We start from the raw sequence: 22,021 nt of genomic DNA on the forward strand, positions 1-22,021 counted from the left end.
CTTAGAGTAGCCACTCAGTGGGAGGAAAGGGGGGAAACAGAGACAAGCCACACAGTTTATTCTACTGTCCCTATACTCTCAGCATCAGCAGCGATCTCCACTCGGTGCTGTGGAAACATCTTAAAAACTTTACAACAACAGTGGCATGCATTATTGTTCTTGTTATTATTATTTTTGTATCTATTAAACAGCTTATAATCAGACCTTGAGAGAAATCAACATAAACTACAATTTTAATAGAAATGTGCTAGAGGCGCCTGGTGACTCAGTCCCTTAAGTGTCTAACTTCCGCTCAGGTCAAGACCTCATGGTTTGTGAGTTCCAACCCAGGATGGGGCTCTGTGCTGACTGCTCAGAACCTGGAGCCTGCTTCAGATTCTGTCTCCCTGTCTGCCCCTCCCCCCACTCCCATTCCATGTCTCTCTCTTTCTAAAAAATAAATAAGGGGCGCCTGGGTGGCGCAGTCGGTTGAGCGTCCGACTTCAGCCAGGTCACGATCTCGCCGTCCCTGAGTTTGAGCCCCGCGTCGGGCTCTGGGCTGATGGCTCAGAGCCTGGAGCCTGTTTCCGATTCTGTGTCTTCCTCTCTCTCTGCCCCTCCCCCGTTCATGCTCTGTCTCTCTCTGTCCCAAAAATGAATAAACGTTGAAAAAAGAAAAAAAAAATTAATAAAAAATAAATAAAACATTGAAAAAAAAAAAGAGAAAGAGATGTGCTCAAAAATAAAATCGGTTGACCACACACATGAAAACAGAGTAAAAGTCTAGACTAAAATAACGCAAGCCTCTTTTCATCTCCGTTCATTGCCACTTAAAATGTACTGAGATAATTAAAATCAACAGTACAAAGTATGATTTCAGAGTTGACAATGAACAAAGGCAAACCACTGATGTGGGAAAAAAATGCAAAACCTTTATCTAGGATTCAGAGGAACAAGGCTATGGATTTTAAAGTAGGAGACAGATGATGATAGAAAAGATAATAACTTAGATGTGTTTAAAACTGGCCAGAGAAGGTGGGGTAAACTATTCATGGAATGAATTAAAGGAAACCGTAGCTCTATACACAGCGACACAATTTTGAAATTAAAATTCTATAGAAATTATCCTACAAGCACACATATTTAAAAAAAATAATTAAGATAATCACTTTCTTATTTTCCATCTGTAGAATAAATATCAGAAGAAAATGATGCAACTTTTATATAGAGAAAACATTTCTGAAACAAGAAATTTATTTACACATAAGTTTCCATTTGTAAAGCAGGAGGGGTGCCTGGGTGGCTCAGTCAGTTAAGTGTGAGACTCTTGATTTAGGCTCAGGTCATGATCCAGGGTTGTGGATTCTAGCCCTGTGTCTGGCTCTGCACTGAGTGTGGAGCCTGCGTAAGATTTTCTCTCTCTCCTGTGCTCTCTAAAAAAAAGTAAGAAAAAGAAGTCCTCAAATATTTTAGTGGTCAGAAACTACAAAAAAGAAATATCTTTCACAATATTAATCAACGGTGTTCCTCACATAACAGTAAGATAAACCAAAATAAGAAATCCAAGGAGAATATTTTTATTATGCAGGAACTAAGAAAGAGAACTAAAATTTGCTAAATAAAAAATTATGTAAATAATTATAGGTTTAAAAATTATTTTATTGGTAGAAGAGATACATATTTTTAAATAATAATTTTATAAAATGAACTTCTAAATTTTTAAGTTAGTTCTTCCATTAACTTTTACATATAATTATATGCAGACATTAATTAATGAATTTGAATAAATGTGTAAACCCCCAGTCCGAGCAGTGTACAGAAGTTTTTATCACATTAGAAATTACTCTCATGCATTTCCAGGAAATTCTCACCCCTTGGCAATTAAATTTCTAATTTCTACCATAATAGATTAGTTTTGACTGATTTTGAACTCCATATACATAGATAGAATCATATACTAGGTACTCTTTTTATTTCTGTGAGATTTATTCACCCTATAGCATGTTTTCTCTTTATTGCTTACAATAACAAAGCCTGAGTCTCTGGCTGATGGACAATCTGTTTTTTCTCTCTTTTTCTGGTTATGATTAAAGATTGTACTACACCCTCACCAAATTCTGATTATGCAGGTTTTGTTTTGCTTTTAAAAATTTAGCCTTTCTAGTGACAGTGAACTTATACCTAGTTGAAGTTTTAATTTGCTTTTAGTAACTATTCATATTGAGTAACTTTTTATATGCTTATTGAGCATTATATATCTTCTTTGAGTGTCTCTTTATATGTCTTAAACAATTCTTATTAAGTTTTTGATGTTTTTACACTGACTTATAGAAAATAAATCCTTCTTAAAATATATATATATATATATATATATATATATAGTAACTATGTTCTTGTTAAAAATATATATATTTGCAACTATGTCCCTTGGCTTACATTTCATTTTCTTGATAGTGTCTTTGTGAAAGTAGTCTTTAATTTTGATGAAGTACAATCAACCTATTATTTTCATTATCTTTTGTGATTTTCTGTTTTTGTCCTAACCAGCAAATTTTTTCTTATAATATGGTCATGAAAATATTATCAGATATTTTCTTTTAGAAGCTTCTTGTTTTAGCTTTTACAAATTTTTTTTTTTAAGTAGGCTCCATGCTCAATGTGGGTCTTGAGCTCATGACCCTGAGATCAAGAGTCGCATGCTCTACTGACTGAGCCAGCCAGGCACCCATTTTAACTTTCATAGTCAAGTCTCCAGCTAACCATCAAGGTTATTAATTTCTTTTCATATATTTATTCATTATTAATGACAATATTATTGAAAAGACTGTACTTTCCACCTTTGTCTCACCCTGGTATATTTCCTGAAAATCATTAGGCTATGCATGTATAGGTCTATTTAAGACTATCTGTTTGGGGGGCGCCTGGGTGGCACAGTCAGTTAAGCGTCCGACTTCAGCCAGGTCACGATCTCGCGGTCCGGGTGTTCGAGCCCCGGTCAGGCTCTGGGCTGATGGCTCAGAGCCTGGAGCCTGTTTCCGATTCTGTGTCTCCCTCTCTCTCTCTGCCCCTCCCCCGTGCATGCTCTGTCTCTCTCTGTCCCAAAAATAAATAAACGTTGAAAAAAAATTAAAAAAAAAAAAAGACTATCTGTTTAGGGGGCAACTGGGCAGCTCAGTGGGTTAAGCCTCCGACTCTTGATTTCAGCTCAGGTCATGATCTCATGGTTAGTGAGTTCTAGTCCACGTAGGACTCTGCACTAACAACATGGAGCCTGCTTGGGATTCTCTCTCTGCCCCTCCTCTGTGCATGCGCACATATTCTCTCTCTAAAAATACATAAATAAACTTTAAAAAAATAGGCTACCTGTTTGGGTCTATTCACTCTTTGTCAGTGCTTATATCAACTTATGTCAACACACCCTTTTGATTACTATAGATTTATAGAAAACCTTGGAATCAGGCAAGGTCACATGAGTGCTGTACCTACATTTGTTATATTTCCACCCAAAGCTCATTGGAAATTTGATTGTGATTATCTTGAATCTATAGACCAATTTGTGTAGAACTGACATATTAACAGTGTTGTTATCCCAAATCATAAAATGTTCTATATTGTTTTTTCATTCTTTAATGTACCTTGACAATATTTTGTAGTTTATCTGTGTAGATGTAGACACACAAAAGACTAAACATATTTCATGGTTCTTGTTAAATTTATTCCTTTATATTTTTATTTTTGAAGTTCTTGCAAATGATATTCTAACATTTTATTTTTTGATTATCTGATTGTTTTAGAATGTAAAAATGCAGTTGACCCTTAATAATAAAATCACTTTTGAATTTATATATTTTTTTGTAATTTCATCAGGATCTTCTAAGGATAGAATCACGTCTTTTGTGAAAACGGAGTATTTTAATTTTATTTCCCAACTGTTTTGCTTTTTAACCCCTTTCTCTTGCCTTTATTGAACTGGCCATACTGATCCCGGACAATGTTGAATATAAGCAGTGAAAGTGAATATTCCAGTCTTGTTCTCAATTTTAAGAATATATCCATCATCATTTGTGTTATTAACTGTAGTTTTCGCAAATCCATTTTTCAGATTGATGAACTTCCTTTTTATTATATTTATTTTTATTATTGCTGAAATTAATTTTTCATAATAAGTGTTTTCTGGATTTTGTTAAAGGCTTTTTTCTATATCTGGTGATACGATCATTTTTTCCCTCTTTTACCTATGTGTGAGTTGCATTGATTAATTTTTGAATGTTAGACTAAATGTCCATACTTTGAATAAAACCCATTTGATTATTATATGCTATGAATGGAACCCAGTTTCTGGTTTATCCCTGAACTCTCAGCCTTTTCTCCCTAAGGTACAAAATGTAACTCTATCTGATAATGATTTTGGAATGGAAACTAGTTAAGAGTTGCTCAGCTACATTCCCCAAATAAGTTGTATCAATAATAAAGATGACATTTTGGCCCATCAGTATTTACTCTTTCTTTTTACTTCTCAGGTTTTTTATCTCATAGAAGAGGAAGAAATGTGGTATTCATTGAATCCCCTAAATATTCCCATGGAACGCTATTTTTATCAGAATTCAGTAGGACCAAAAAGGAAAATCTAGCCAAATTAAGCAGATAGAATTGGGCTTTGTAGTACTGATCCTGATGAATTGGATATGAATACAGATTTAATCTGGCAGCAAAAGAAAATAGGGTCCTCTAAGAGGTCCTATATTTAATTTGTATAGCAATAGAAATTTCATCTGATTATTCACTGATTGGTTTTCATTTAAAAGATGGAAAATGAAATAAAAGTGTCTCTGGCTTATAAAATGGACACAATTTTGTAATTGGCACCATGTTACTTGCGTAAAATTAAGCAAACGTACATTGCAGTTATTTGGGAAATTTTGCATATACCTGAGACAAACTGTGGGCCTTTACTTTTGTTTCACATCTGTTTTTAAAAGCACGTATGGACAATTGTTTTATCTATTTCAGTTTCATTTTAATTGTAGCACAATGAGGCTAACCACATTATTTTTTTTTAAGTTTATTTATTCTGAGAGAAACAGAGATAGCATGAGTGGGGGAGGGACAGACAGAGAGGGAGAGAGAGCGAATCTGAAGTAGGCTCCATGCTGCCAGTGCAGAGTCCAACATGGGGCTCAAACTCATGAAATTATTTTACCACATGCTATTTATAATTAAGGATCACATGATACTTAATTATAAATAGCAGCTGGTGTCACATTTGGTATGGAGGGTATTAACTGGGTTTTTTAACCGATTGACCCTAATTTTCCACACACAACTTCTTAGCAACCATATTCTACTAAGTTTCACGTAGATTTGTCTTGTGTGTGTGTGTGCAGCCTATCCTTCAGTCAGGAAGTCTTAGAGGACTCCCATCTAGACCTCAGAGGCTATTTTCTGCACAGCTCTCTCTTCATCACCCTGCCACATGGGTTCTAGTTGCTTTGGCTGACTTGGATATTGATATGTGCTGTCCTCAGCTTAGCTCGACCCCCTTGTTCTGCTTGAAGAGCACCTTGCTGTACGAAGTCAGGAAATTGTGTCCAGGCAAACACCTAAGGTGATGACGGGACTCCTTTGCCATCACTTCTCTCAGTGATCATGATCTTTCACAGCCTGTGATTCAATGCCTGATTGTTGCTGTTTCCAGTGGGCAGGGTAGTGGGATACCAGATACTTCATCAAAGCCAGAGCTAGAAGTCTCTGTATTTAACTGTTTTTCCTTTGCCATTGCCACCTAACCAAGCTATCTGCATTGGGTTTGTATTATATGTGTGTGGTTAAGTTTCTTACATCAAAACAGACGAATAGGATCTTATGAAAGTAAGTCCAGTGTAGGTTTAGTTGTTTTGTTGTGTTCAAGTTTTCTCTGTCCTTTTTCATCTTCCTAGTTGTTCTCTCCATTACTGAAAGTGAGGTATTAAAGTGTCCATCTATTTATTGTAGAAATTTCAGTTCTGTACGTTTTTTCTTCATATATTTTGGTTAGTTTGGACGAATTATGGAATGTCTGTATTCTCTGCCATGTGCAAAGTCTGTCTGGTCTGCTCTGTAGTCATCTGACTGAACAGGTATTTCCTTAAATGCCTTGAACAAGTAAGTCCATGTTTGACAGATGGATTGTGTGTGATTTTAGCACATTTTCTACTTCCAGCAGTTTACAACTATTCCTTATTCTTTACTTACTGCTTGTCAAGGGACTCAGAATTAGAAACAGATGAGGAATTGGGACCTTTCAGACTCTTCTTAAGTATACTCATAGCCCTGCATATGTCTGTAGTGATCTGTACTCCAAATAGTATGTCCTAGTGTTTTCAAAGCCCCACATAGATATCTTACTCCCCAGCTCATCCTTTTATGTTTTTTTGGTCACATTCTTTTTCCCCTAACTGGTATCACTTCAAACAGGTGTGATGTTGAAAAATTGCCAAACACCCTGGGTCTACAGGGCTTTACCACTGAATGAACCCTGAGTCAGGTCGAATTACAAGCCCTGTGAACAAGGTGTTTCCAGTGACCTGACAAACAGCTCATCTCATTTCTTATGGGTAAGGTTTTGAGTAACTACAAACTCAGTCTTCCCATTTTGGTGATTTCTAGGCTGCTAGTTTTCATAACTCCCATGGTTGCCAGGGTGATGGTTTTCAAGGCAAATGTGAAAGTAAGCAGTGAAAGAAGAGACTAAAGCAAATTGAACACCACAAAGCTTACCATTTTTACTGAGACTCAGTAGCTTCTCCTGACTAAATGCTCCTTGGATTATTGTCTTTGACTGATTTTTTCCACTTTTTAAAAAGGTGGCTTTGTCCACTTTTTGGTTGCATTGATGAAGCAGTGAATTTTCACTTATTTTGATCTGAGCTTAGTTGACACACAATGTTACATTAGTTTCAGATGTACAGCTTAGTGATTTGACAAATTTATACATTATGCTGTGCTCATCACAAATATAAGCTGTTATCTGTCTGTCCCATTATATCACTATACAATGTCACTGACTGTATTCCTTATGTTCTGCTTTTTATTCCTGTGACTTACTCATTCCATAAACTGGAAGCCTGTATCCTCTCTCGCCTTTAACCATTTTGCCCAACCACCTACCCACCTCCACTATGGTAGCCATCAGTTCGTTCTTTATATTTATAGTTCTGATTCTACTTTTTGTGTATTCATTTTTTATATTCCATTTATGAGTGGAATTATGTGGTATTTGTCTTTCTAAGTATGAATTATTTAACTTAGTATGATATCTTCTAGGTCCACCCATGTTGTCTCAAATTCTCAAATGGCATGATCTCATAGTTTTTTTTTATAGCGGTGTAGTATTCCATTATGTATATATACCACATTTTTCTTATCAGTTTGTCTGTTAATGGACACCTAGGTTGCTTCCATGACTTGGCTGATGTAAATAATGCTCTAGTAAACATAGAGGTGCATATGTCCTTTCAAATTAGTATTTTCATTTTCCCTGGGTAAAAACCCAATAGTGGAATTACTGGATCATACGGTATATCAATTTTTAATTTTTTTAAGGAAACCATACTCTTTCCACAGTGGCTGTAACAATTTACATTCAAAAGGTCCTTACTCCACAATTTTAAAACAGTCATATCAAATTATTGATATAAAATTAGCAAAGTACTAAAAAAAAAAACACTTAGTAAAATTTTCTCCAAATGAATTAAGATATCTCTATTACCTTATATTTATTTAAGAAATTAAATCAATAGTCAGAAAAATTCCCATGTAGAAAATGCTGGCCTGTATGACTTCACTGGTGAATTATTTCAGATATTTCAGCTAAAAAAAGAAAAAAAAAAGTCTAGGTTTATCCAAAGTCAACAAGGATTATTCATGTAAATCTATAAAGTTACCATAATCTTATAGCAACACTTGCCATAGATAAGGCAGGTGTTTAAAGTTTAAACTTCATTCCTAAATATATATGCAAAATTCCTAAAATACCCCAGGAATAAAAAATGTATTGTCAAATGAGAAATCCAGCAAGAGAAACTTGCCATAAGTATTAGGAAAACAAATTATAGAATTGTCTTTATATATGCAATAAAAAACATCTAATAAAATTCAAATCCATGCAAGATCAAATAACTCATGGTAAGCTAAGAATGTAAGAGGACCTCTATATTCTGATAAAGCTTATCTACAATAATACCTACAGTAAATATTATTTTGTTAATGGATCTTTGAAAATATTCTCTTTGAAATAATGGGACAAGACAAAGTTTCTCCTTTTTTTAAAGTTTAATTATCTAATTTGAGAGAGGGAAAGAGCTGGGCGGGGGGGTAGAAACAAAGGGAGAGAGAGGATCCCCAGCAGGCTCTGCACTGACAGTACGGGGCTCCACCTCATGAGCCATGGGATCATGACCTAAGCCAAAATTAAGAGTCAACGCTCAACCGACTGACCCACCCAAGCCCCCCAAGACAAAGTTTCTCTTCATCATTATTGCCATTTTACTAAATGTCACAGCCAGTATGTAAGGCCAGAAAAATAAATATAATGAGTATGGATCAGAAAGAAAGGGATACAATCCTTCATTATTTGGACAGTACATGCTTGCATTTATAGAAAATAGATAATAAAATATTAAAATTAGTAAGAATTTAGGGGCACCTGGTTGGTTCAGTCGGTTAAGCATCTGACTCTTGCTTTCGGCTCAGATTACAAACTCACAGTTTGTGAGTTCTGGCCCCCTGTCTGGCTCTGCACTGGCAGTGTGGAGCCTGCTCTGTATCCCCTCTCTCTTTCTCTCTGCCCCTCCTCTCCTCATGTGTTCTTTCTCTCTCAAAATAAATAAACTTAAAAAAAATTTTTTAAAGAATAAGAACTTACAAATTAGTATAGAATGTATTTATAATTCTATAGGTCTCAGGGAAAAAACCTTAAAACTTTACTGGTATAAATACTACCACATAACTAAAAATAAATCTAAAACCAGATTTACAAGCTCTCTTATTTAAAAACATATATGTAAATAATTTTTTATTTATATATAAATGTTGGTATATTATAGACTTTATGTCATAAGCATATCATCGCTACCACAGTTGATATATAGATTCAGGGCTATAGGAGAGTATGAACAGGAAGGGACACAAAGGGAGTTTTTGGGAGTAGCTTCCAATGTTCTAGTTTTGCCCAGTTGGTGGTTACATGAAGATCACTTTATAACTATTTATTAATCCATACGTAAATATTTTATGCACATGAACTTTTTCTGTGTATGCTACATTTCACAATAAAGTCATTAAAAATAAAGCAGAAAAATAAGTTTATAAAATTAGCTGACTTGTAATCAAACTATAATAACATGAAAATGTTTGTAATATAATTCCCGAAGAGAAAGCAGAATGTGTAGGTCATCGTAATTCATTCAGAAGATTTAAAGGATAACAAGAGATATTTTTCATGGAATCGGTTCTATTTCTACTATTTCCTAAATTGGGAGCTGCGCCTTCATTCTGTGTCATCCCTTGCTGTCTTTTCTCTGTTGGCACTTTTTATCCAGAGATCCTGGCTTGCCCCACCTCACTCATCTTCTGGCCTTCCATCTATTCACCTGTGGAGTGGCTCTTTCAACTTCAGCGCTTTCCTCTTTCTAATCAATCTCTGCCTTTTTCTTTCTGCTTTCCAACATTTCAGTGATCCTTTTGTTTGACTTCTCACCCTTTCCACTTATTGTTCTCATTTTATTTTCTTTGCAATTTGAAATACTTATAGTGTATATTCTTTTCCTGCAATTTCCCTTGGTTTTTATCTGAGCTCATTCTCAATTGGTTTGGTCTGAAACCACACATGTAATGTGTCCAGTGACCTCTTCAAAAGCATCTCCAATACCTTCTTCTAAACTGCCTTAATGTTCATGCTGCAAACAGCATGGTGAGTCATGCTTCCCGACTTTTAGCCTTTCTCCCTAGGATCAATATTTACTCACTGTCCTTTCTGACATATTTTTGTATTTGCTTTAATAACTTTCTCTTTACTTTCTAATTAGAATGAGAAGCTAGCCAATGCTCTATCTTAAAATCTCAGTTCTCCTCACATCTTCTCCCTTATCTTGTTAACAAGTCTTTAGATTTTATTAACTGCATAGAATTGAGCTATTTATTTCCTTTTCTCCATTAAATCTGTAGAAAACATCCTTTTAAAAATATTGAAAGATTTTGCATTTAGTATTGTACTTGCTTCTTTCATACTCCATACACAAACTAAATATTTTACTTCTTATTTTATGCCAGTACTCCCTTACTATAGCCAGATTAAGTCATGACATGGCTGTGCAAGGCTGTGTTCATCAAGGTTCAGGTTAAGCTTCTTAAATTGGCCAAGATAGGGTACAATATGCTGCAGCAACAAACAACCTCCAAATCTCAGTGGCTTATCATAAGGTTTTTTTTCTTGTTTACACACTAAGTGTCCATAATGGATTCGCATAGGTATTGTGGCATGTGGTCTGTAGTCCAAAGCCTGATTTGACACAGAAATCTCTATCTGGAATATTGATGTCCTGTGACACAGGAAAAGTGATACAATGGAAAATAAACTGGCTTTTAAAACATCCTGAAAGTGTTTCATCCCCAGGCACATTGCATTGGTCAGAGCAAATCACATTGACTTCAAGGGACCATGGGATTACAATCCAAACAAATGTAACATAGTAATTGAATACAAATAACTTAAGGGAAACAACTTTCTTACATAAGAGTTCCTAGTTAAGCAATCTATGTATTAGTGATGGCTCTGTAACCTATGGTTAATTAGGGTTTTAGGTTGATTCTCTCTTGGTTTTCTAAAAGTATTTTCATCATCTGCATGACTGAAATGGAATCTCTATGTCCAGGTACAGACAGTGGAAAGAGGAAAGTGGATTTAGAGGAATTCATTCTTTTTTTTTTTTCTAATTTTTTTTTTTTTCTTCCAACGTTTTTATTTACTTTTGGGGCAGAGAGAGACAGAGCATGAACGGGGGAGGGGCAGAGAGAGAGGGAGACACAGAATCGGAAACAGGCTCCAGGCTCTGAGCCATCAGCCCAGAGCCTGACCGGGGCTCGAACTCCCGGACCGCGAGATCGTGACCTGGCTGAAGTCGGACGCTTAACCGACTGCGCCACCCAGGCGCCCCGAGGAATTCATTCTTAAGACCCAGCCCAGGAAATAGTTTAAATCATATTGCTTACATTTCATTACTATAAAGTTTGTTATAAAATTTTCATGCGAAATTATTGCGATTTTGACTGAAATTGTATCAAATCTGTACATAACTTGCAAAGCTCATATATTTACGATATTAAGTTTTCCAAGCCATAAATATGGCATTTCTCTCCATCTATATGTTTGTTTTCCATAACACTCCAGAAAGTTAGGCCACATATAACTCCCAAGGACAATGAGAAGTGCAGTTTTGCTAGCCTAGAAGGAGAGAATGAATTTTTATTTTATTTTACTTTATTTTATTTTACTTTTTAAACCTTTATTTTTATTTATGTATTTGAGAGTGAGAGAGAGTGCAAGCAGTGAGGGATAGAGAGAGAGGGATAAAGAGAATCACAAGCAGGCTCTGCACTGTCAGCACAGAGCACGATGCAGGGCACAAATCCAGGAACTATGAGATCATGACTTGATCCAAAATCAAGAGTCAGACGCTTAACCAACTGAGCCACCCGGGTGCCCCAAGAATGAATTTTTAAAACATCTCCAGTGATTCAATGATAAAATAAGGCAAAATTAAGAGTAAGCTTTGTTTTGCTGAAATGTACAATATGGGGACCCATAGTTTTCTTTTTTTTTTTTTTTTTTTTAAGTAGGCTCCACACCCAGTATGGAGCCCAACACAGGGCTTGAACTCACAACCCTGATATCAAGATTTGAGCTGAGATCAAGAGTTGGATGCTTAAAAGACTGACCCCCACCCCCCCGCCCCAGGCACCCTGGGACTAAGGCTTCTTATATTGAGTTTTCAACATTATATAACAAGGAACCTGAATGTTTTAGAGTATACAAGACATTAAGACATTGTATCTAACTCATCATTTTTTTAATGTTTATATTTTATTTTTGTAACAGTACAAGTGGGGGAGGGGTAGAGATAGGGGGACAGAGGGTCCAAAGCAGGCTTTGCACCAACAGCAGCGGGCCTGATGTGGGTCTCAAGCTCACACACTGCAAGATCATACCTGAACCAACTAAACCACCCAGGCGCCCCTAACTCATCATCTAGTTTTATATTTACAGATATTCTTCTCATTAAATGTGATAAATTCTTTGGGATATATACTTTTACTAATTACTTTAAAAATGTGCTAATTTTCCATAACAAAAAGATAAAATATTAAATAAATAAATAAATACATACATACATACATATATATGTATATATATAAAGTGTATTTATTTTGAGAGAGAGAGAGAGAGAGAGCAGGGGAAGGGCAGACAGAGAGGAGGTGAGAGAGAATTCCAAGCAGGCTCCATGCTGTCAGTGCAGAGCCTGACATGGGGCTCAAACTCATGAACCGTGAGATCGTGCCCTGAGCTGAAATGAAGAGGCGAAAGCTTAACCAACTGAGCCACCCAAGCACCCTTTAAAATATGTTTTTAATTATATTCATTCTTTTTCCAAGGTTTGTACTTTGTTTTAATATTTGGACAGTAAAAATAAAATTATAATAAATAAAGGATTAATGTCACTAAATACTGAATGTGACTACTTTATTGTCTTTTTTCCTCTCAACAACAAACAACTTCAAAGTTCTATACATCTATGATGAGTTCAAATTCTGTTTTCCCTGTTTCTATTATTGCTAATTCTCTCATTGTTTTCATAGCATTTCCCTTGCAATTTATATTTTATATCCTGACTTTTTGTTCACCTGAAATAGCTGTTCCTTCTAGAGTCTGAATGCTCTTTGCCTCCAAGGTTTTAAATCTGTTTTCTCATGTTATTGTATTAGTCTTTGAGACATCTCAATGTTAGTATTAGAACAAGTTTATTGTTTTATCCATTGATCCTTTTAAACAAAGACTTTAACATATTATTTAACTAAATTTATTATTTCATAGACACCTACAAATGTGGGAATTGTGAGGTTTGTTTCTAAATTGCCACAAAATTGGGGCGCCTGAGTGGCTCAGTCGGTTGGGCGTCCGACTTCAGCTCAGGTCATGATCTCACGGTCCGTGAGTTCGAGCTCCGCGTCGGGCTCTGGGCTGATGGCTCAGAGCCTGGAGCCTGCTTCCGATTCTGTGTCTCCCTCTCTTTCTTCCCCTCCCCCATTCATGCTCTGTCTCTCTCAGTCTCAAAAATAAATAAACATTAAAAAAAATTTTTTTAATTAAAAAAAAATAAATTGCCACAAAATTTACAATAGAAAATATTAATTTAAAAAAATTTTTTTTGTTTATTTTTGAGAGAGACAGAGAGATAGAGTGCGAGCTGGGGAGGGTCAGAGAGAGGGAGACACAGAATCCAAAACAGGCTCCAGGCTCTGAACTGTCAGCACAGAGCCCGACATGGGGCTGGAATCCACAAACCGTGAGACCATGACCTGAACTGAAGTTGGACACTCAACCAACTGAACCACCCAGGTGCCCCCCAATATACTATTTTTTTAACTGAGTGCTATCACTAAAGAAAAAAGTGTAAAAAAGAATTAATAAGATGAAACCACGTTTTCTTCTAACACATAATATTGCATATTAGTGACAAATGTCCCACAACAATATTTTGTTTTTCCCATTAGTGTTTTTATAGCCCATTTAAATAGACAGTTTCCAGAAAATGCAGTATTGCCTGTGCAATACAATTGTAAGCTACAGCATAAATCAGCATAAACACTTTTAGACTTTATCATAAAAGAACTTAATAATACATTAATTCCAAAAGCCACTCCTCTAACCATAGCTCTGTAAAAGATGTCTGGGAATATTATTTAAAGCCTTTTGTCCCTGTCCTATTCATTTACACTGAAAACAAATCACAATTATGATATTAAGGCAGCTTTTCAATATTTAACAAGAAATAAAAGGTTCATTTAAAGTAATAACACTTCGTGTTTTTCTACTATAATTGCCATCAATGTGTGAAATTATTCTGAAAGGGAAAATGATTTAATAAAGATTTACATGGAGCTAAGAAGAAACATTGAGCGTTGCCAATGGTAGATATTTTTGGGAGTATTCTCTTTATGTAGAACAATATAAATAAAGTGGTTGCTCTGTGGTAACATCTAAATTCTAGAAAGACAAGAATCATAGATACTGCATTCCCTACAAAAACCGGTTAATATCAGGAATAATTAATAAGCATTCACTCTTTGCTGACCACTAGAAAATGACTGAGAAAAGGAAAGACTGGAGATAATAAAGAGAAACCAAAGCTACACTGTTTTTTTTTTTTTTTTTTTAGTTTCAAGTTTCTACTTCAATTCCAGTTATGTAACATACAGTGTAATATTACTTGCAGATGTAGATTCTAGTGATTCATCACTTAGATACAACACCCAGTGGTCATCACAAGTGCCCTCCTTAAAACTAATCACCCATTTAACCCATTCTTGCACCCACATCCTCAGCTTGTTCTCTATAGTTAAGGGTCTGTTTCTTGGTCTGCCTCTCTTTCCCCTCTATGTCCATTTGTTTTGTTTCTTAACTTTCACGTATTAGTGAAATCATAAAGTCTGCCTTTCTCTGACAGACTGATTTTGTTTAGCATGACTGTCTAGCCCCAGTCATGTCCTTGCAAATGGAAGGATTTTGTTCTTTTTTATGGTTGAGTAATATTCCATTGTATATACATACCACTTCTTTTTCCATTCCTCAGTCCATGGACATTTGGGTTCTTTCCATAATTTAGCTATTGTTGATAATGCTACTAATAAACATTGGGGTGCGTGTATCCCTTTCCAATTAGTATCACAATGAGTACAATTGCAGGATTATAGGGTAGTTCTATTTTTAACTTTTTGAGGAACCTCATACTGTTTTCCATTTCTGTATTATCCGTTCATCCATCCATGGAAATTTGTGCTTTTCTCATAATTTGGCTATTGGTGATGATGGTGCTATAAACATCAGGGTGCATGTATCCCTTCAAATCAGTATTTTTGTGTCCTTTGGTCAAATACCTAGTAGTTCAATTGCTGGATTTCAGGGTAGTTCTATTTTTTAACTTTTTGAGAAACCTCCATATTCTTTCCCATAGAATCTGTACCAGTTTGTATTCCCACCAACAGTGTAAGAGGATTCCCCTTTCTCCACATCCTCTCCAACATCTGTTGCTTCCTGTGTGTTAATTTTAGCCATTGTGACAGGTATGAAGTAATATCTCATAGTTTTGATTTGAATTTATTTTATGATGAGTGAATTAGCATCTTTTCATATGTTTGTTGGCCATCTGGATGTCTCGGGGAAAATATCTATTCATGCCTTCTGCCCATTTTTTAACTGGATTATTTGTTTTTTGGGTGTTCAGTTTGATAGTTCTTTATGTATTTTGGATACTAACCCTTAATCAGATACATCATTTGCAAATATCTACTCCCATTCCAAAGTTTGCCTTTTAGTTTTGTCACTGTGCAGAAGCTTTTTATCTTGATGAAGTTCCAGTAGTTCATTTTTGCTTTTGTTTCCCGTGCCTCCAGAGACTTTCGAGTAAGAAGTTGCTGTGGCCAATGTCAAACAGGTTACTGCCTGTGTTCTCCTTTATGATTTTGATTTCCTGCCTCACATTTAGGTTTTGCATCCATATTAAATTTATTTTTTTGCATGATGTAAGAAAGTGGTCCATTTTCATTCTTCTGTATGTTGCTGTCTAGTTTTCCGAACACCCTTTGTTGGAGAGACTTCCTTTTCCCCACTGGATATTCTTCCTTGCTTTATTGAAGATTAGTTCTGTTTGTTTTCTATTCTGTTTCATTGATCTATGTGTCTATTTTTGTGCCAGTACCATACTGTCTTGATGACTATAGCTTTGTAGTATTATTTGAAGTCTGGAATTGTGATGCTTCCAGCTTTGCTTTGCTTTTTCAAGGTTGCTTTGACTATTCAGTGTCTTTTATGGTTCCGTACAAATTTTATGATTGTTTGTTGTAGCTTTGTGAAAAACTCTTGTGTTATTTTGATAAGGATTGCATTAAATGTGTAAGTTGCTTTGGGTAGTGTAGACATTTTAACAACGTTTGTTCTTCCAAACCCTGAAAATGGAATGTTTTCCATTTCTTCTTTTTTTAATACATTTTTTAATGTTTTATCTTAAATTTGAGAGAGAGACAGACAGAGAGAGAGAGAGAGAGAGGGAGAGAGAGAGAGAGAGCAGGGGAGGAGCAGAGAGACTGAGACAGAATCTGAAGCAGACTCCAGGCTCCAAGCTGTGAGCTGATATTTCCTTTCATTCTATTTCATGGAATAATTTGAGAAAAATAGGTATTAACTCTCTCTAAATGTTTGGTAGATTCCCCTGTGAAGCCATTTGGCTCTGGACTTTTGTTTCCTGGGAGATTTTTGATTATTGATTCACTTTCTTTACTGGCTATTGATATATTCAAGTTTTCTAATTCTACCTGTTTCGGTTTTGGTAGCTTATATGTTTCCAGGAATTTATCCATTTATTCCAGAGTGCCTGATTTGTTGGCATATAATTTTTCATAATATTCTCATAATTATTTGTATTTCTGTAGTGTTGGTTGTTATTTATCCATTCTTATTTATGATTTTATTTATTTGGATCCTTTCTTATTTCTTTTTGATAAGCCTGTCTAGAGGTTTGTCAATTTTATTAATTTTTTTCAAAGACCCACCTCCTAGTTTCATTGATATTGTGGGGTTTTTTTATTTGTTTCTGTATAATTTATTTCTGCTCCAAAGTTTATTATTTCCCTTGTTCCAATGCCTGTAGGCTTTATTTGTTGTTCTTCTAGCTCCTTTAGCTGTAAGGTTATGTTGTGTATCTGAGATTTTTCTCACTTTTTGAGGTAGAACTGTACTGCTCTATACTTTCTTCTTTTCACCACTTTTGTTGCACCCCAAAGGTTTTGGATCATTATGTTTTCATTTTTATTTGTTTTCATGTATTTTTTTTCTTTCTTATTTGATTTTCTGGTTGATCCACTCATCCTTAAGTAGGATGTTCTTTTTTTTTTTTTCAACGTTTTTATTTATTTATGGGACAGACAGAGACAGAGCATGAACGGGGGAGGGGCAGAGAGAGAGGGAGACACAGAATCGGAAACAGGCTCCAGGCTCCGAGCCATCAGCCCAGAGCCTGACGCGGGGCTCGAACTCACGGACCGTGAGATCGTGACCTGGCTGAAGTAGGATGCTTAACCGACTGCGCCACCCAGGCGCCCCAAAGTAGGATGTTCTTTAGGCTCCATGTATTTGTGGTCTTTCCAAATTTTTCTGTGATTGATTTCACGTTTCACAGTGTTGTGATCAGAAAGTATGCATTATATGATCTCAGTCTTTTTGTATTTGCTGAGGCATGATTTGTGACCCAACCTGTGACTTATTCTGGAGAATGTCCCATGTGCCCTTGAAAAGAATGTGTGTTTTACTTCATTAGGATGATACCTCCTGAACATATCTGTTAGGTCCATCAAGTTGAATGTGTCATTCAAAGCCATTGTTTCCTTGTTGATGTTCTGCTTAGATGATCTGTCCATTGATGTAAGTGGGGTTTTAAATTCCCTTACTATTATTGTATTATTATCAATGAGTTCCATTATGTTTGTTATTAATTGTTTTATGGATTTGTGTGTTTCAAGTTGGGGACATAAATATTTACAATGTTAGATCCTCTTGATGAATAGGCTCATTTATTATGATGTAGTGCCCTTTTTCATCTCTTATTACAGTCTTTGGTTTAAAATCAGTTTGTCTAATGTAAACATTGCTACTCTGGCTTTTAAATATGTATGGTAAATATTTCTCCATCTCCTCATTTACAATCTACATGTGTCCTTAGACTCATTTTAGTCTTTTTTAGGCAGCATATAGATGGATCTTGTTTTGTATCCATTCTGACACCCTATGTCTTTTGATTGGAGCATTTAGCCCACTTACATTGAGAATAATTTTTTTTTCAAGGTTTATTTATTTTGGGGACAGACAGAGACAGAGCATGAACGGGGGAGGAGCAGAGAGAGAGGGAGACACAGAATCAGAAACAGGCTCCAGGCTCTGAGCCATCAGCCCAGAGCCCGATGCGGGGCTCGAACTCACGGACCGCGAGATTGTGACCTGGCTGAAGTCGGATGCTTAACCGACTGCGCTACCCAGGCGCCCCATGAGAATAATTATTGATAGATATGAATTTAGTGCCATTTTATTACTTGCTTTGTCATTATTTCTGGAGATTTTCTCTGTTCTTTTCTAGTCTTTGTTGCTTTTGGTCTTTCTTTCCCACTCAAAGAGTGCCATTTAATATTTCTTGCAGGGCTGGTTTAGTGGTCATGAACTCTTTTAATTTTTGTTTATCTGGGAAACTTATTATCTTTCCTTCTATTCTGAATGACAGCCTTGATGGATAAAGTTTTCTTGGCTGCATATTTTTCCCATTCAGCATGTTGAATACATCATGCCACTCTCTTCTGGCTTGCCAACTTTATGTGGAGAGATCTGCTGCTAACCTTATTTGTCTTCCCTTGTTAGTTAGGAACTTCTATTGTCTTGCTGCTCTTAAGATTTTCCCTTTGTCTCTATATTTTGCAAGTTTAATTACAATATGTCTTGGTGTTTAGCCTGCTTTAGTCGATTTTGTTGGGAGTTCTCTGTGCCTCTTGGATTTGGATGTCTCTCCCCCCCCCTCCCCCGCCCCGCCAGATTAGGGAAATTTTCAGCTATAATTTTCTCAAATAAACCTTCTGCACTATTTTCCCTCTTTTCTTCTTCTGGGACTCCTATGATACAAATGTTATTACACTTTATGAAGTAACTGAGTTACCTAAGTCTATATTCAGGATCCAATATTTTTCTTTTTCTGTTCTTTTCAGTAGCATTATTTTCTACAATTTTGTCTTGTGCATCACTTATTTATTCCTCTGTTTCTTCCATCCTCGTGGTCATTACATTCAGTCAGTTTTGAGTCTTGTTTATTGCATTTTACATTTCTGCCTGACTAGTTTTGAAACTGTTTTATCCCTATAGTAAGGGACTACCTGGTGTCTTCTATAATTTTCTTAAGCCCACCTAGTATCCTTATTGTTGTTTTAAATTCGGGATCAGGTATAGTACTTATATCTGTTTTCATTACATCTCTGTCTGTGACCTTTTTGTTCGTTTGTTTTTTCTTTTGGGATGAATTCCCCCATCTTGGCATTTCATTGAGGTCTCATCTTCTGTGTTTTCTGAAAGCCTGTTATGTTTCCTGTTCCTGAGAGTAATGGCTTTATGAAGAAGAAGTCATCTAATGTCCAGGGCCTGGCTGTTCAGGGAACATCTCTGGTGCATGCTATGTACAATCTGCTGCTGTGTTTTGGTGGCTCTTTGCCTCAGGTCAGTCCTTTGCAGAGTTTCTCCTTGCCTGCGGTGAGGAGTGTTTGGACCTTTGCCAGAGTGTGGTAAGTTTTAACTAGGTGTGCTCTGGTTTACTTGTTAAAAGAGACCTGATGCTATTTCCACTAGACCTGCAGTTTTGCAGAACTCTATGATCAGTTGATATACAGGCGGGCGGGGGGGGGGGGGCAGGTTGTACTGGCCTTCAGAGGAAGGAGCACTCTGTGCTGGCTCTCACACACATTTGCCTGAAAAAAGCAGCACCAGCAGAATGGAGGGGGTGGGCTTGTTGTAAGCAGTTTAGGCCACCAGTGTTGGCATTATGCTGCTCACTGAAATTAGTTTAAGCTGAGGGTTGGGGAGAAAAATGGTGTCAGCCAGCTCCCTAGTCCTCAGAGAGTAGAATTTGCACCCAACACTGTCTGGAAAACACTCACAGAGGAGAAAATAGTTTTCCCTCATGTGTCCCAGGTGTTCCTCATATTGCTGCCTTCAACCTGTCTGTGCCTGATCTGTCTACCTACCAGGCAGCACAGTGCACCTTGAGATCTATTCTAGGCAGGCAGGCTGAGTTTTAAAACTCCAAATTTTAGGGACCTGGCATAGTGAAGACCCACGCTCGTCCTCTGGGGGACCATCTAGCCACAATAGGATTGATGCAGGTTTGTTTCAAAAGGGCAGTCCCACCAGAGCAAAGGAACATGGAGTTTGAATTAAAGCACAGCAAAGAACCCGTGTCCAAGTTAGTTACCCCTCAGCAGGATTTCCTGTGCCTATGCTGAGGGGTGGAGCTGGGGGTCAGTGGTGCCTGTCAGCTCTTTTGTTCCCAGAAAAGGAACCTTTACCACCTCTCCCAGATGTACTCCAATAAGGGGAATCTGTCTCTCCCAGTGCATCCCAGGAGATCCTCAGATTGTGCCATCTGCCCCTCGGCTATCTGCCCTCCTCCACAGGAGCACTGCAGCACCCTTGGGTCTCCACATGCTATGCTATAGACCTCTAAAACTCCAGCCTTTGAGCACTGCTGGTTGCAAAAACTAATGAAAACCAGCACCTCTTGTCTTCCAAGTCAATGGCTCTGGGAAAGTGTTTTCCTTGTGTGATCCCCTGTGCTCTCCCCTCTCTCTCTCTCTCTCTTTCTCTTCCCTCTCTCTCTCTCTCTCTCTGTGACCAGGACTCTCTCCTGTCTATAGCACCTGCAATTCGTTTCTCCCTCAAATCATGTCTTTGCACCTCCTGCCTTCCACAATGTGGCCTCTTCTCTCCCTCTAGTTGTGCAGTTTGTTCTGTCAGTCCTCAGATTGATTTCTTAAGTGTTCAGAATGATTTCATACTTATCCAGCTGTGTTTGAAGGAGGAGGCAAGCCAAAGGTGCTCCTACTACTCCACCATCTTAGAGCCTCCTATCAAAGATACACTATTTTCTTCTATCTTCCATTTTTTGTCAAATATATGAGAAAGCCTAAATTCAAAGAAATACATTCAACATTGAATGTTAATATACAAGCAGTATACAAATGGTCAATAATTATTTTTGTCTCCTCAATTCTCTTTAGAAAGTGGATTTTTCTTGAGATGAGGATCTTAACTGGATATCACTAATTCTAAAAATGAGCTAGTAACAAAGTATAATATTATTGTGTTCATCTTTTGCCTAGTGTCATCTTTCTTATTTTTTTGCCTTGTGATTAATATAATTTTATTTTTTTCCTATTACTTACCTAGTCCAGTCTTCTAGGTAAATATGGGCATCTTTCATTTCTATTTTTAGCTTTGTCTTTCTCAGTTTATGTCTGCCATTTTCTGTATTGCAGGTAAAAAAAGTATCATGTGAAAAATCAAAAAAAATATGTCTCACAGAACATTGACCAACAAAACAGTTCTATAAGAATATGCAGAGGTTAGTTGGAAATTAGTGAAGTGGGAAGCTGAAGAGACTGTTAGAGGCCAGTTTGTGAAGGCTCTTACATGTCGTACTAAGAGCCATATAATTTAACAATGGAAAATAAGCTAATTTAGCAGAGGAAAGGCAATGAAGGATTCTAAACAGTCATAATCTTCTTTGCATTTAGAAATATCAGTGCAGCAGCTGTTGTTGAGAATAGGAGAGAATGGATAGAAGCCAAAAGACCATTTAGGAAACTTTACAGCAATCAAGGGGAGGAATTATGGAACAGTAGTGGCAGGAGGGGTAGAAGAAAAACAAATTTGGTAGGATGTGTGAATTATGTAACTGGAAATTTTAATGGAATTGCCTAAACATAAATAATGAATGAAAGAGAAAATCAAAGATTAGTTTAAACCAGGGTTCTGAAATCTCTTTCTGTAAAAGGCCATCATTTGCAGTGCTGGATTTAAGCAACTGAGCGAATTTTGGTGGCATTACCTGTTTTCTTCTGAAAGTTTTATGGGATTTAGGTCTAAAGTAAATTCAGAACTATCAGAGAAAGCATGACAATTCAAGCAATCACATAAAGAATGCCTCGA

The sequence above is a fragment of the Herpailurus yagouaroundi genome, unplaced genomic scaffold, assembly GCF_014898765.1.
Source record: "Herpailurus yagouaroundi ecotype Mexico unplaced genomic scaffold, PumYag 139, whole genome shotgun sequence".
NCBI lineage: Eukaryota > Metazoa > Chordata > Mammalia > Carnivora > Felidae > Herpailurus > Herpailurus yagouaroundi.